Here is a 15,559-nt window from a genome sequence, read left to right on the forward strand (position 1 = left end):
GAGCACATAGTAATTTTGGGGAAAATTCAATAGTCCACTCCTTTCAGCTGAAAGCTCTACTGACTATTCTGTGCATTTTCTATTATGTACACGTGCATAACTATTTAGAGTGAATTGTAATTGAATAGAAACACAATGAATAATACTCACAGCAATGGACTAGATAAACTGATGTTGAATTCAAGAACCAACTACAGTGCATTTAATGTTAAACAACCTTTAGCTTTGTATTGCTTTGAAACACTGGAATAACATTATGATCAACGGGTGATACTGCTTAGTGTAACTTTACCAAATTCAGTAGCACACACATAAAACTTGCTGCAGACTACTCGATATCACATGGTATGTCTATTATAAATGGTTACATGAAGTGAGCAAATAGTAATTTTGGGGAAAATCCAATAGTACACTCGTTTCAGCTGAATGCATTACTTACTATTCTGTGCATTTTCTGTTATATACGTGTGCATAACTATTCATAGTGAATTGTAATTGAATAGAAACAGAATGAGAAATAATCAGCGCAAAGGAGTACATAAAATCAAGTTGAATTCAAGAACCTTCCACATCGCATTTACTTTTGAACAGCCTTTAGCATTGTACATCTATAAAACTCTGTAGCATTATGAGCAACTGGGGATATTGCTTAGTGTAACTAGTAAATTCAGTAGCACCCACATAATATCTGCAGCTGACAACTCGATATCATTTGGAAAGTAAATTCTAAGTGGTTACATGAAGAGAGCACGTAGTAATTTGGGGGAAAATTCAACAGTGCACTCCTTTCAGCTTAAAGCATTGCAGACTATTCTGTGCATTTTCTCTTATGTACGTGTGCATAACTATTCACAGTGAATTGTAATTGAATAGAAACACAATGAATAATACTCACAGCAATGGACTAGATAAGCTGATGTTGAATTCAAGAAAAAACTACAGTGCATTTAATTTTAAACAGCCTTTAGCTTTGTATTGCTTTGAAACACTGGAATAACATTATGATCTACGGGTGATACTGCTCAGTGTAACTTTACCAAATTCAGTAGCACACACATAAAACTTGCTGCAGACTACTCGATATCATATGGGATGTCTATTACAAATGGTTACATGAAGTGAGCAAATAGTAATTTTGGGGAAAATCCAATAGTACACTCGTTTCAGCTGAATGCATTACTTACTATTCTGTGCATTTTCTGTTATGTACGTGTGCATAACTATTCATAGTGAATTGTAATTGAATAGAAACAGAATGAGAAATAATCAGCGCAAAGGAGAACATAAAATCAAGTTGAATTCAAGAACCTTCCACATTGCATTTACTTTTGAACAGAAATTAGCATTGTATAGCTATGAAACGCTGGAGTAGCATTATCAGCAACTGGGGATATTGCTTAGTGTAACTAGTAAATTCAGTAGCACCCACATAATATCTGCAGCTGACAACTCGATATCATTTGGAAAGTAAATTATAAGTGGTTACATGAAGAGAGCACATAGTAATTTTGGGGAAAATTCAATAGTCCACTCCTTTCAGCTGAAAGCTTTACTGACTATTCTGTGCATTTTCTATTATGTACACGTGCATAACTATTTAGAGTGAATTATAATTGAATAGAAACACAATGAATAATACTCACAGCAATGGACTAGATAAACTGATGTTGAATTCAAGAACCAACTACAGTGCATTTAATGTTAAACAACCTTTAGCTTTGTATTGCTTTGAAACACTGGAATAACATTATGATCAACGGGTGATACTGCTGAGTGTAACTTTACCAAATTCAGTAGCACACACATAAAACTTGCTGCAGACTACTCGATATCACATGGTATGTCTATTATAAATGGTTACATGAAGTGAGCAAATAGTAATTTTGGGGAAAATCCAATAGTACACTCGTTTCAGCTGAATGCATTACTTACTATTCTGTGCATTTTCTGTTATATACGTGTGCATAACTATTCATAGTGAATTGTAATTGAATAGAAACAGAATGAGAAATAATCAGCGCAAAGGAGTACATAAAATCAAGTTGAATTCAAGAACCTTCCACATTGTATTTACTTTTGAACAGCCTTTAGCATTGTACATCTATAAAACTCTGTAGCATTATGAACAACTGGGGATATTGCTTAGTGTAACTAGTAAATTCAGTAGCACCCACATAATATCTGCTGCTGACAACTGGATATCATTTGGAAAGTAAATTATAAGTGGCTACATGAAGAGAGCACATAGTAATTTTGGGGAAAATTCAATAGTCCACTCCTTTCAGCTGAAAGCTTTACTGACTATTCTGTGCATTTTCTATTATGTACACGTGCATAACTATTTAGAGTGAATTGTAATTGAATAGAAACACAATGAATAATACTCACAGCAATGGACTAGATAAACTGATGTTGAATTCAACGAATTCCATGGAGCATGTGGAGATCTTCCAACCACCAGGCATTCTTTCTTTCTTTCTTTCTTTCTTTTTTTTTCTATAGGGCAGTTAGGGGGGAGGGATTAAGGGGAGGGGGTATGGGTTATATACATTGTTTTTTCATACTTTGTAATCATATAAAATGCAACAAAAAATTATTTAAAAAAAAGAACCAACTACAGTGCATTTAATTTTAAACAGCCTTTAGCTTTGTATTGCTTTGAAACACTAGAATAACATTATGATCAACGGGTGATACTGCTTCGTGTAACTTTACCAAATTCAGTAGCAAACACATAAAACTTGCTGCAGACTATTCGATATCATATGGGATGTCTATTGTATGTGGTTACATGAAGAGAGCACATAGTAATTTTGGGGAAAATTCAATAGTACACTCCTCTCAGCTGAAATCTTTACTGACTATTCTGTGCATTTTCTATTATGTACATGTGCATAACTATTTAGAGTGAATTGTAATTGAATAGAAACACAATGAATAATACTCACAGCAATGGACTAGATAAGCTGGTGTTGAATTCACGAACCTACCACAGTGCATTTAATTTTAAACAGCCTTTAGCGTTGTATTGCTTTGAAACACTGGAATAACATTATGATCAACGGGTGATACTGCTAAGTGTAACTTTACCAAATTCAGTAGCACACACATAATATCAGCTGCTGACAACTCGATATCATTTGGAAAGTTAAGTATACATGGTTACATGAAGAGAGCACATAGTAATTTTGTGGAAAATTCAATAGTACACTCCTTTCAGCTGAAAGCTTTACTGACTATTCTGTGCATTTTCTATTATGTACATGCGCATAACTATTTAGAGTGAATTGTAATTGAATAGAAACACAATGAATAATACTCACAGCAATGGACTAGATAAACTGATGTTGAATTCAAGAACCAACTACAGTGCATTTAATTTTAAACAGCCTTTAGCTTTGTATTGCTTTGAAACACTGGAATAACATTATGATCAACGGGTGATACTGCTTAGTGTAACTTTACCAAATTCAGTAGCACACACATAAAACTTGCTGCAGACTACTCGATATCACATGGTATGTCTATTATAAATGGTTACATGAAGTGAGCAAATAGTAATTTTGGGGAAAATCCAATAGTACACTCGTTTCAGCTAAATGCATTACTTACTATTCTGTGCATTTTCTGTTATATACGTGTGCATAACTATTCATAGTGAATTGTAATTGAATAGAAACAGAATGAGAAATAATCAGCGCAAAGGAGTACATAAAATCAAGTTGAATTCAAGAACCTTCCACATCGCATTTACTTTTGAACAGCCTTTAGCATTGTACATCTATAAAACTCTGTAGCATTATGAGCAACTGGGGATATTGCTTAGTGTAACTAGTAAATTCAGTAGCACCCACATAATATCTGCAGCTGACAACTCGATATCATTTGGAAAGTAAATTCTAAGTGGTTACATGAAGAGAGCACGTAGTAATTTGGGGGAAAATTCAACAGTGCACTCCTTTCAGCTTAAAGCATTGCAGACTATTCTGTGCATTTTCTCTTATGTACGTGTGCATAACTATTCACAGTGAATTGTAATTGAATAGAAGCACAATGAATAATACTCACAGCAATGGACTAGATAAGCTGATGTTGAATTCAAGAAAAAACTACAGTGCATTTAATTTTAAACAGCCTTTAGCTTTGTATTGCTTTGAAACACTGGAATAACATTATGATCTACGGGTGATACTGCTCAGTGTAACTTTACCAAATTCAGTAGCACACACATAAAACTTGCTGCAGACTACTCGATATCATATGGGATGTCTATTACAAATGGTTACATGAAGTGAGCAAATAGTAATTTTGGGGAAAATCCAATAGTACACTCGTTTCAGCTGAATGCATTACTTACTATTCTGTGCATTTTCTGTTATGTACGTGTGCATAACTATTCATAGTGAATTGTAATTGAATAGAAACAGAATGAGAAATAATCAGCGCAAAGGAGAACATAAAATCAAGTTGAATTCAAGAACCTTCCACATTGCATTTACTTTTGAACAGAAATTAGCATTGTATAGCTATGAAACGCTGGAGTAGCATTATCAGCAACTGGGGATATTGCTTAGTGTAACTAGTAAATTCAGTAGCACCCACATAATATCTGCAGCTGACAACTCGATATCATTTGGAAAGTAAATTATAAGTGGTTACATGAAGAGAGCACATAGTAATTTTGGGGAAAATTCAATAGTCCACTCCTTTCAGCTGAAAGCTTTACTGACTATTCTGTGCATTTTCTATTATGTACACGTGCATAACTATTTAGAGTGAATTATAATTGAATAGAAACACAATGAATAATACTCACAGCAATGGACTAGATAAACTGATGTTGAATTCAAGAACCAACTACAGTGCATTTAATGTTAAACAACCTTTAGCTTTGTATTGCTTTGAAACACTGGAATAACATTATGATCAACGGGTGATACTGCTGAGTGTAACTTTACCAAATTCAGTAACACACACATAAAACTTGCTGCAGACTACTCGATATCACATGGTATGTCTATTATAAATGGTTACATGAAGTGAGCAAATAGTAATTTTGGGGAAAATCCAATAGTACACTCGTTTCAGCTGAATGCATCACTTACTATTCTGTGCATTTTCTGTTATGTACATGTACATAACTATTTAGAGTGAATTGTAATTGAATAGAAACACAATGAATAATACCCACCGCAATGGGCTAGATAAACTGATGTTGAATTCAAGAACCTACTACAGTGCATTCAATGTTAAACAGACTTTAGCTTTGTATTGCTTTGAAACACTGGAATAACATTATGATCAACGGCTGATATTGTTTTGTGTAACTTTATCAAATGCAGTAGCACACACATAAAACTTGCTGCAGACGACTCGATATCATATGGGATGTCTATTACAAATGGTTACATGAAGTGAGCAAATAGTAATTTTGGGGAAAATCCAATAGTACACTCGTTTCAGCTGAATGCATTACTTACTATTCTGTGCATTTTCTGTTATGTACGTGTGCATAACTATTCATAGTGAATTGTAATTGAATAGAAACAGAATGAGAAATAATCAGCGCAAAGGAGAACATAAAATCAAGTTGAATTCAAGAACCTTCCACATTGCATTTACTTTTGAACAGAAATTAGCATTGTATAGCTATGAAACGCTGGAGTAGCATTATCAGCAACTGGGGATATTGCTTAGTGTAACTAGTAAATTCAGTAGCACCCACATAATATCTGCAGCTGACAACTCGATATCATTTGGAAAGTAAATTATAAGTGGTTACATGAAGAGAGCACATAGTAATTTTGGGGAAAATTCAATAGTCCACTCCTTTCAGCTGAAAGCTTTACTGACTATTCTGTGCATTTTCTCTTATGTACATGTGCATAACTATTTAGAGTGAATTGTAATTGAATAGAAACACAATGAATAATACTCACAGCAATGGACTAGATAAACTGATGTTGAATTCAAGAACCAACTACAGTGCATTTAATTACAAACAGCCTTTAGCTTTGTATTGCTTTGAAACACTGGAATAACATTATGATCAACGGGTGATACTGCTTAGTGTAACTTTCCCAAATTCAGTAGCACACACATAAAACTTGCTGCAGACTACGCGATATCACATGGTATGTCTATTATAAATGGTTACATGAAGTGAGCAAATAGTAATTTGGGGGAAAATTCAATAGCACACTCGTTTCAGCTGAATGCATTACTTACTATTCTGTGCATTTTCTGTTATGTACGTGTGCATAACAATTCATAGTGAATTGTAATTGAATAGAAACAGAATGAGAAATAATCAGCGCAAAGGAGTACATAAAATCAAGTTGAATTCAAGAACCTTCCACATCGCATTTACTTTTGAACAGCCTTTAGCATTGTACATCTATAAAACTCTGTAGCATTATGAGCAACTGGGGATATTGCTTAGTGTAACTAGTAAATTCAGTAGCACCCACATAATATCTGCAGCTGACAACTCGATATCATTTGGAAAGTAAATTCTAAGTGGTTACATGAAGAGAGCACGTAGTAATTTGGGGGAAAATTCAACAGTGCACTCCTTTCAGCTTAAAGCATTGCAGACTATTCTGTGCATTTTCTATTATGTACATGTGCATTACTATTTAGAGTGAATTGTAATTGAATAGAAACACAATGAATAATACTCACTGCAATGGACTAGATAAACTGATGTTGAATTCAAGAACCATCTACTGTGTATTTAATTTTAAACAGCCTTTAGATTTGTATTGCTTTGAAACACTGGAATAACACTATGATCAACGGGTGATACTGCTTAGTGTAACTTTACCAAATTCAGTAGCACACACATAAAACTTGCTGCAGACTACTCGATATCAAATGGGATGTCTATTATAAATGGTTACATGAAGTGAGCAAATAGTAATTTTGGGGAAAATCCAATAGTACACTCGTTTCAGCTGAATGCATTACTTACTATTCTGTGCATTTTCTGTGATGTACGTGTGCATAACTATTCATAGTGAATTGTAATTGAATAGAAACAGAATGAGAAATAATCAGCGCAAAGGAGTACATAAAATCAAGTTGAATTCAAGAACCTTCCACATCGCATTTACTTTTGAAGGGCCTTTAGCATTGTACATCTATAAAACTGTGGAGTAGCATTTTGAGCAACTGGGGATATTGCTTAGTGTAACTAGTAAATTCAGTAGCACCCACATAATATCTGCAGCTGACAACTCGATATCATTTGGAAAGTAAATTATAAGTGGTTACATGAAGAGAGCACATAGTAATTTTGGGGAAAATTCAATAGTGCACTCCTTTCAGCTGAAAGCATTACAGACTATTCTGTGCATTTTCTATTATGTACATGTGCATTACTATTCAGAGTGAATTGTAATTGAATAGAAACACAATGAATAATACTCACTGCAATGGACTAGATAAACTGATGTTGAATTCAAGAACCATCTACAGTGTATTTAATTTTAAACAGCCTTTAGATTTGTATTGCTTTGAAACACTGGAATAACATTATGATCAACGGGGGATACTGCTCAGTGTAACTTTACCAAATTTAGTAGCACACACATAAAACTTGCTGCAGACTACTCGATATCATATGGAATGTATATTATAAATGGTTACATGAAGTCAGCAAATAGTAATTTTGGGGAAAATTCAATAGTCCACTCGTTTCAGCTGAATGCATTACTTACTATTCTGTGCATTTTCTGTTATGTACATGTGCATAACTATTCATAGTGAATTGTAATTGAATAGAAACAGAATGAAAAATAATCAGCGCAAAGGAGTACATAAAATCATTTGAATTCAAGAACCTTCCACATCGCATTTACTTTTGAACGGCCTTTAGCATTGTACATCTATAAAACTGTGGAGTAGCATTTTGAGCAACTGGGGATATTGCTTAGTGTAACTAGTAAATTCAGTAGCACCCACATAATATCTGCAGCTGACAACTCGATATCATTTGGAAAGTAAATTATAAGTGGTTACATGAAGAGAGCACATAGTAATTTTGGGGAAAATTCAATAGTGCACTCCTTTCAGCTGAAAGCATTACAGACTATTCTGTGCATTTTCTATTATGTACATGTGCATTACTATTCAGAGTGAATTGTAATTGAATAGAAACACAATGAATAATACTCACTGCAATGGACTAGATAAACTGATGTTGAATTCAAGAACCATCTACAGTGTATTTAATTTTAAACAGCCTTTAGATTTGTATTGCTTTGAAACACTGGAATAACATTATGATCAACGGGTGATACTGCTCAGTGTAACTTTACCAAATTTAGTAGCACACACATAAAACTTGCTGCAGACTACTCGATATCATATGGAATGTATATTATAAATGGTTACATGAAGTCAGCAAATAGTAATTTTGGGGAAAATTCAATAGTCCACTCGTTTCAGCTGAATGCATTACTTACTATTCTGTGCATTTTCTGTTATGTACATGTGCATAACTATTCATAGTGAATTGTAATTGAATAGAAACAGAATGAAAAATAATCAGCGCAAAGGAGTACATAAAATCATTTGAATTCAAGAACCTTCCACATCGCATTTACTTTTGAACGGCCTTTAGCATTGTACATCTATAAAACTCTGGAGTAGCATTATGAGCAACTGGAGATATTGCTTAGTGTAACTAGTAAATTCAGTAGCACCCACATAATATCTGCTGCTGACAACTCGATATCATTTGGAAAGTAAATTATAAGTGGTTACATGAAGAGAGCACATACTAATTTTGGGGAAAATTCAATAGTCCACTCCTTTCAGCTGAAAGCATTACTGAGTATTCTGTACATTTTCTATTATGTACATGTGCATAACTATTTAGAGTGAATTCTAATTGAATAGAAACACAATGAATAATACTCACAGCAATGGACTAGATAAGCTGGTGTTGAATTCACGAACCTACTACAGTGCATTTAATTTTAAACAGCCTTTAGAGTTGTATTGCTTTGAAACACTGGAATAACATTATGATCAACGGGAGATACTGCTTAGTGTAACTTTACCAAATTCAGTAGCACACACATAAAACTTGCTGCAGACTACTCGATATCATATGGAATGTTTATTATAAATGGTTACATCAAGTGAGCAAATTGTAATTTTTGGGAAAATTCAATAGCACACTCGTTTCAGCAAAATGCATTACTTACTATTCTGTGGCATGTTCTGTTATGTACGTGTCCATAACTATTCATGGTGAAATGTAATTGAATAGAAACAGAATGAAAAATAATCAGCGTAAAGGAGTACATAAAATCAAGTTGAATTCAAGAAACTTTCACATTGCATTTACTTTTGAACAGCCTTTAGCATTCTACAGCTATGAAACTCTGGATTAGCATTATGAGCAACTGGGGATATTGCTTAGTGTAACTTTACCAAATTCAGTAGCACTCACATAATATCAGCTGCTGACAACTCGATATCATTTCGAAAGTTAATTATACATGGTTACCTGAAGAGAGCACATAGCAATTTTGGGGAAAATTCAATAGTACACTCCTTTCAGCTGAAAGCTTTACTGACTATTCTGTGCATTTTCTATTATGTACATGTGCATAACTATTTAGAGTGAATTGTAATTGAATAGAAACACAATGAATAATACTCACTGCAATGGACTAGATAAACTGATGTTGAATTCAAGAACCATCTACTGTGTATTTAATTTTAAACAGCCTTTAGATTTGTATTGCTTTGAAACACTGGAATAACACTATGATCAACGGGTGATACTGCTTAGTGTAACTTTACCAAATTCAGTAGCACACACATAAAACTTGCTGCAGACTACTCGATATCAAATGGGATGTCTATTATAAATGGTTACATGAAGTGAGCAAATAGTAATTTTGGGGAAAATCCAATAGTACACTCGTTTCAGCTGAATGCATTACTTACTATTCTGTGCATTTTCTGTGATGTACGTGTGCATAACTATTCATAGTGAATTGTAATTGAATAGAAACAGAATGAGAAATAATCAGCGCAAAGGAGTACATAAAATCAAGTTGAATTCAAGAACCTTCCACATCGCATTTACTTTTGAAGGGCCTTTAGCATTGTACATCTATAAAACTGTGGAGTAGCATTTTGAGCAACTGGGGATATTGCTTAGTGTAACTAGTAAATTCAGTAGCACCCACATAATATCTGCAGCTGACAACTCGATATCATTTGGAAAGTAAATTATAAGTGGTTACATGAAGAGAGCACATAGTAATTTTGGGGAAAATTCAATAGTGCACTCCTTTCAGCTGAAAGCATTACAGACTATTCTGTGCATTTTCTATTATGTACATGTGCATTACTATTCAGAGTGAATTGTAATTGAATAGAAACACAATGAATAATACTCACTGCAATGGACTAGATAAACTGATGTTGAATTCAAGAAACATCTACAGTGTATTTAATTTTAAACAGCCTTTAGATTTGTATTGCTTTGAAACACTGGAATAACATTATGATCAACGGGTGATACTGCTCAGTGTAACTTTACCAAATTTAGTAGCACACACATAAAACTTGCTGCAGACTACTCGATATCATATGGAATGTATATTATAAATGGTTACATGAAGTCAGCAAATAGTAATTTTGGGGAAAATTCAATAGTCCACTCGTTTCAGCTGAATGCATTACTTACTATTCTGTGCATTTTCTGTTATGTACATGTGCATAACTATTCATAGTGAATTGTAATTGAATAGAAACAGAATGAAAAATAATCAGCGCAAAGGAGTACATAAAATCATTTGAATTCAAGAACCTTCCACATCGCATTTACTTTTGAACGGCCTTTAGCATTGTACATCTATAAAACTCTGGAGTAGCATTATGAGCAACTGGAGATATTGCTTAGTGTAACTAGTAAATTCAGTAGCACCCACATAATATCTGCTGCTGACAACTCGATATCATTTGGAAAGTAAATTATAAGTGGTTACATGAAGAGAGCACATACTAATTTTGGGGAAAATTCAATAGTCCACTCCTTTCAGCTGAAAGCATTACTGAGTATTCTGTACATTTTCTATTATGTACATGTGCATAACTATTTAGAGTGAATTCTAATTGAATAGAAACACAATGAATAATACTCACAGCAATGGACTAGATAAGCTGGTGTTGAATTCACGAACCTACTACAGTGCATTTAATTTTAAACAGCCTTTAGAGTTGTATTGCTTTGAAACACTGGAATAACATTATGATCAACGGGAGATACTGCTTAGTGTAACTTTACCAAATTCAGTAGCACACACATAAAACTTGCTGCAGACTACTCGATATCATATGGAATGTTTATTATAAATGGTTACATCAAGTGAGCAAATAGTAATTTTTGGGAAAATTCAATAGCACACTCGTTTCAGCAAAATGCATTACTCACTATTCTGTGGCATTTTCTGTTATGTACGTGTCCATAACTATTCATGGTGAAATGTAATTGAATAGAAACAGAATGAAAAATAATCAGCGTAAAGGAGTACATAAAATCAAGTTGAATTAAAGAAACTTTCACATTGCATTTACTTTTGAACAGCCTTTAGCATTCTACAGCTATGAAACTCTGGATTAGCATTATGAGCAACTGGGGATATTGCTTAGTGTAACTTTACCAAATTCAGTAGCACACACATAAAACTTGCTGCAGACTACTCGATATCATATGGACTGTCTATCATACATAATTACATGAGGTGAGCCAATAGTAATTTTGGGGAAAATCCAATAGTACACTCGTTTCAGCTGAATGCATTACTTACTATTCTGTGCATTTTCTGTTATGTACGTGTGCATAACTATTCATAGTGAATTGTAATTGAATAGAAACAGAATGAAAAATAATCAGCGCAAAGGAGTACATAAAATCAAAAAAATTCAAAACCTTCCACATTGCATTTACTTTTGAACAGCCTTTAGCATTGTACATCTATAAAACTCTGTAGCATTATGAGCAACTGGGTATATTGCTTAGTGTAACTAATAAATTCAGTAGCACCCACAGAATATCTGCTGCTGACAACTCGATATCATTTGGAACGTTAATTATACATGGTTACATGAAGAGAGCACATAGTAATTTTGGGGAAAATTCAATAGTACACTCCTCTCAGCTGAAAGCTTTACTGACTATTCTGTGCATTTTCTATTATGTACATGTGCATAACTATTTAGAGTGAATTGTAATTGAATTGAAACACAATGAATAATACTCACAGCAATGGACTAGATAAGCTGGTGTTGAATTCACGAACCTACGACAGTGCATTTAATTTTAAACAGCCTTTAGCGTTGTATTGCTTTGAAACACTGGAATAACATTATGATCAACGGGTGATACAGCTAAGTGTAACTTTACCAAATTCAGTAGCACACACATAAAACTTGCTGCAGACTACTCGATATCATATGGAATGTTTATTATAAATTGTTACATGAAGTGAGCAAATAGTAATTTGGGGGAAAATTCAATAGCACACTCGTTTCAGCTGAATGCATTACTTACTATTCTGTGCTTTTTCTGTTATGTACGTGTGCATAACTATTCATAGTGAATTGTAATTGAATAGAAACAGAATGAAAAATAATCAGCGCAAAGGAGCACATAAAATCAAGTTGAATTCAAGAACCTTCCACATTGCATTTACTTTTGAACAGCCTTTAGCATTGTACATCTATAAAACTCTGTAGCTTTATGAGCAACTGGGTATATTGCTTAGTGTAACTAGTAAATTCAGTAGCACCCACAGAATATCTGCTGCTGACAACTCGATATCATTTGGAAAGTTAATTATACATGGTTACATGAAGAGAGCACATAGTAATTTTGGGGAAAATTCAATAGTACACTCCTTTCAGCTGAAAGCTTTACTGACTATTCTGTGCATTTTCTATTATGTACATGCGCATAACTATTTAGAGTGAATTGTAATTGAATAGAAACACAATGAATAATACTCACAGCAATGGACTAGATAAACTGATGTTGAATTCAAGAACCAACTACAGTGCATTTAATTTTAAACAGCCTTTAGCTTTGTATTGCTTTGAAACACTGGAATAACATTATGATCAACGGGTGATACTGCTTAGTGTAACTTTACCAAATTCAGTAGCACACACATAAAATTTGCTGCAGACAACTCGATATCATATGGAATGTCTATTATACATAATTACATGAAGTGAGCAAATAGTAATTTTGGGGAAAATCCAATAGTACACTCGTTTCAGCTGAATGCATTACTTACTATTCTGTGCATTTTCTGTTATGTACGTGTGCATAACTATTCATAGTGAATTGTAATTGAATAGAAACAGAATGAAAAATAATCAGCGCAAAGGAGTACATAAAATCAAGTTGAATTTAAGAACCTTCCACATTGCATTTACTTTTGAACAGCCTTTAGCATTGTACATCTATAAAACTCTGTAGCATTAAGAGCAACTGGGTATATTGCTTAGTGTAACTAGTAAATTCAGTAGCACCCACAGAATATCTGCTGCTGACAACTCGATATCATTTGGAAAGTTAATTATACATGGTTACATGAAGAGAGCACATAGTAATTTTGGGGAAAATTCAATAGTACACTCCTTTCAGCTGAAAGCTTTACTGACTATTCTGTGCATTTTCTATTATGTACATGTGCATAACTATTTAGAGTGAATTGTAATTGAATTGAAACACAATGAATAATACTCACAGCAATGGACTAGATAAGCTGGTGTTGAATTCACGAACGTACGACAGTGCATTTAATTTTAAACAGCCTTTAGCGTTGTATTGCTTTGAAACACTGGAATAACATTATGATCAACGGGTGATACAGCTAAGTGTAACTTTACCAAATTCAGTAGCACACACATAAAACTTGCTGCTGACTACTCGATATCATATGGAATGTTTATTATAAATTGTTACATGAAGTGAGCAAATAGTAATTTGGGGGAAAATTCAATAGCACACTCGTTTCAGCTGAATGCATTACTTACTATTCTGTGCTTTTTCTGTTATGTACGCGTGCATAACTATTCATAGTGAATTGTAATTGAATAGAAACAGAATGAAAAATAATCAGCGCAAAGGAGTACATAAAATCAAGTTGAATTCAAGAACCTTCCACATTGCATTTACTTTTGAACAGCCTTTAGCATTGTATTGCTTTGAAACACTGGAATAACATTATGATCAACGGGTGATACTGCTTAGTGTAACTTTACCAAATTCAGTAGCACACACATAAAACTTGCTGCAGACAACTCGATATCATATGGAATGTCTATTATACATAATTACATGAAGTGAGCAAATAGTAATTTTGGGGAAAATCCAATAGTACACTCGTTTCAGCTGAATGCATTACTTACTATTCTGTGCATTTTCTGTTATGTACGTGTGCATAACTATTCATAGTGAATTGTAATTGAATAGAAACAGAATGAAAAATAATCAGCGCAAAGGAGTACATAAAATCAAGTTGAATTCAAGAACCTTCCACATTGCATTTACTTTTGAACAGCCTTTAGCATTGTACATCTATAAAACTCTGTAGCATTATGAGCAACTGGGTATATTGCTTAGTGTAACTAGTAAATTCAGTAGCACCCACAGAATATCTGCTGCTGACAACTCGATATCATTTGGAAAGTTAATTATACATGGTTACATGAAGAGAGCACATAGTAATTTGGGGGAAAATTCAATAGTATACTCCTTTCAGCTGAAAGCTTTACTGACTATTCTGTGCATTTTCTATTATGTACATGTGCATAACTATTTAGAGTGAATTGTAATTGAATAGAAACACAATGAATAATACTCACAGCAATGGACTAGATAAACTGATGTTGTATTCAAGAACCAACTACAGTGCATTTAATTTTAAACAGCCTTTAGCTTTGTATTGCTTTGAAACACTGGAATAACATTATGATCAACGGGTGATACTGCTTAGTGTAACTTTACCAAATTCAGTAGCACACACATAAAACTTGCTGCAGACAACTCGATATCATATGGAATATCTATTATACATAATTACATGAAGTGAGCAAATAGTACTTTTGGGGAAAATCCAATAGTACACTCGTTTCAGCTGAATGCATTACTATTCTGTGCATTTTCTGTTATGTACGTGTGCATAACTATTCATAGTGAATTGTAATTGAATAGAAACAGCATGAAAAATAATCAGCGCAAAGGAGTACATAAAATCAAGTTGAATTCAAGAAACTTCCACATTGCATTTACTTTTGAACAGCCTTTAGCATTCTACAGCTATGAAACTCTGGAGTAGCATTATGAGCAACTGGGGATATTGCTTAGTGTAACTTTACCAAATTCAGTAGCACACACATAATATCAGCTGCTGACAACTCGATATGATTTCGAAAGTTAATTCTACATGGTTACCTGAAGAGAGCACATAGTAATTTTGGGGAAAATTCAATAGTCCACTCCTTTCAGCTGAAAGCTTTACTG

This window comes from Hypanus sabinus, chromosome 6 (assembly GCF_030144855.1).
Source record: "Hypanus sabinus isolate sHypSab1 chromosome 6, sHypSab1.hap1, whole genome shotgun sequence".
Taxonomy (NCBI): Eukaryota; Metazoa; Chordata; class Chondrichthyes; order Myliobatiformes; family Dasyatidae; genus Hypanus; species Hypanus sabinus.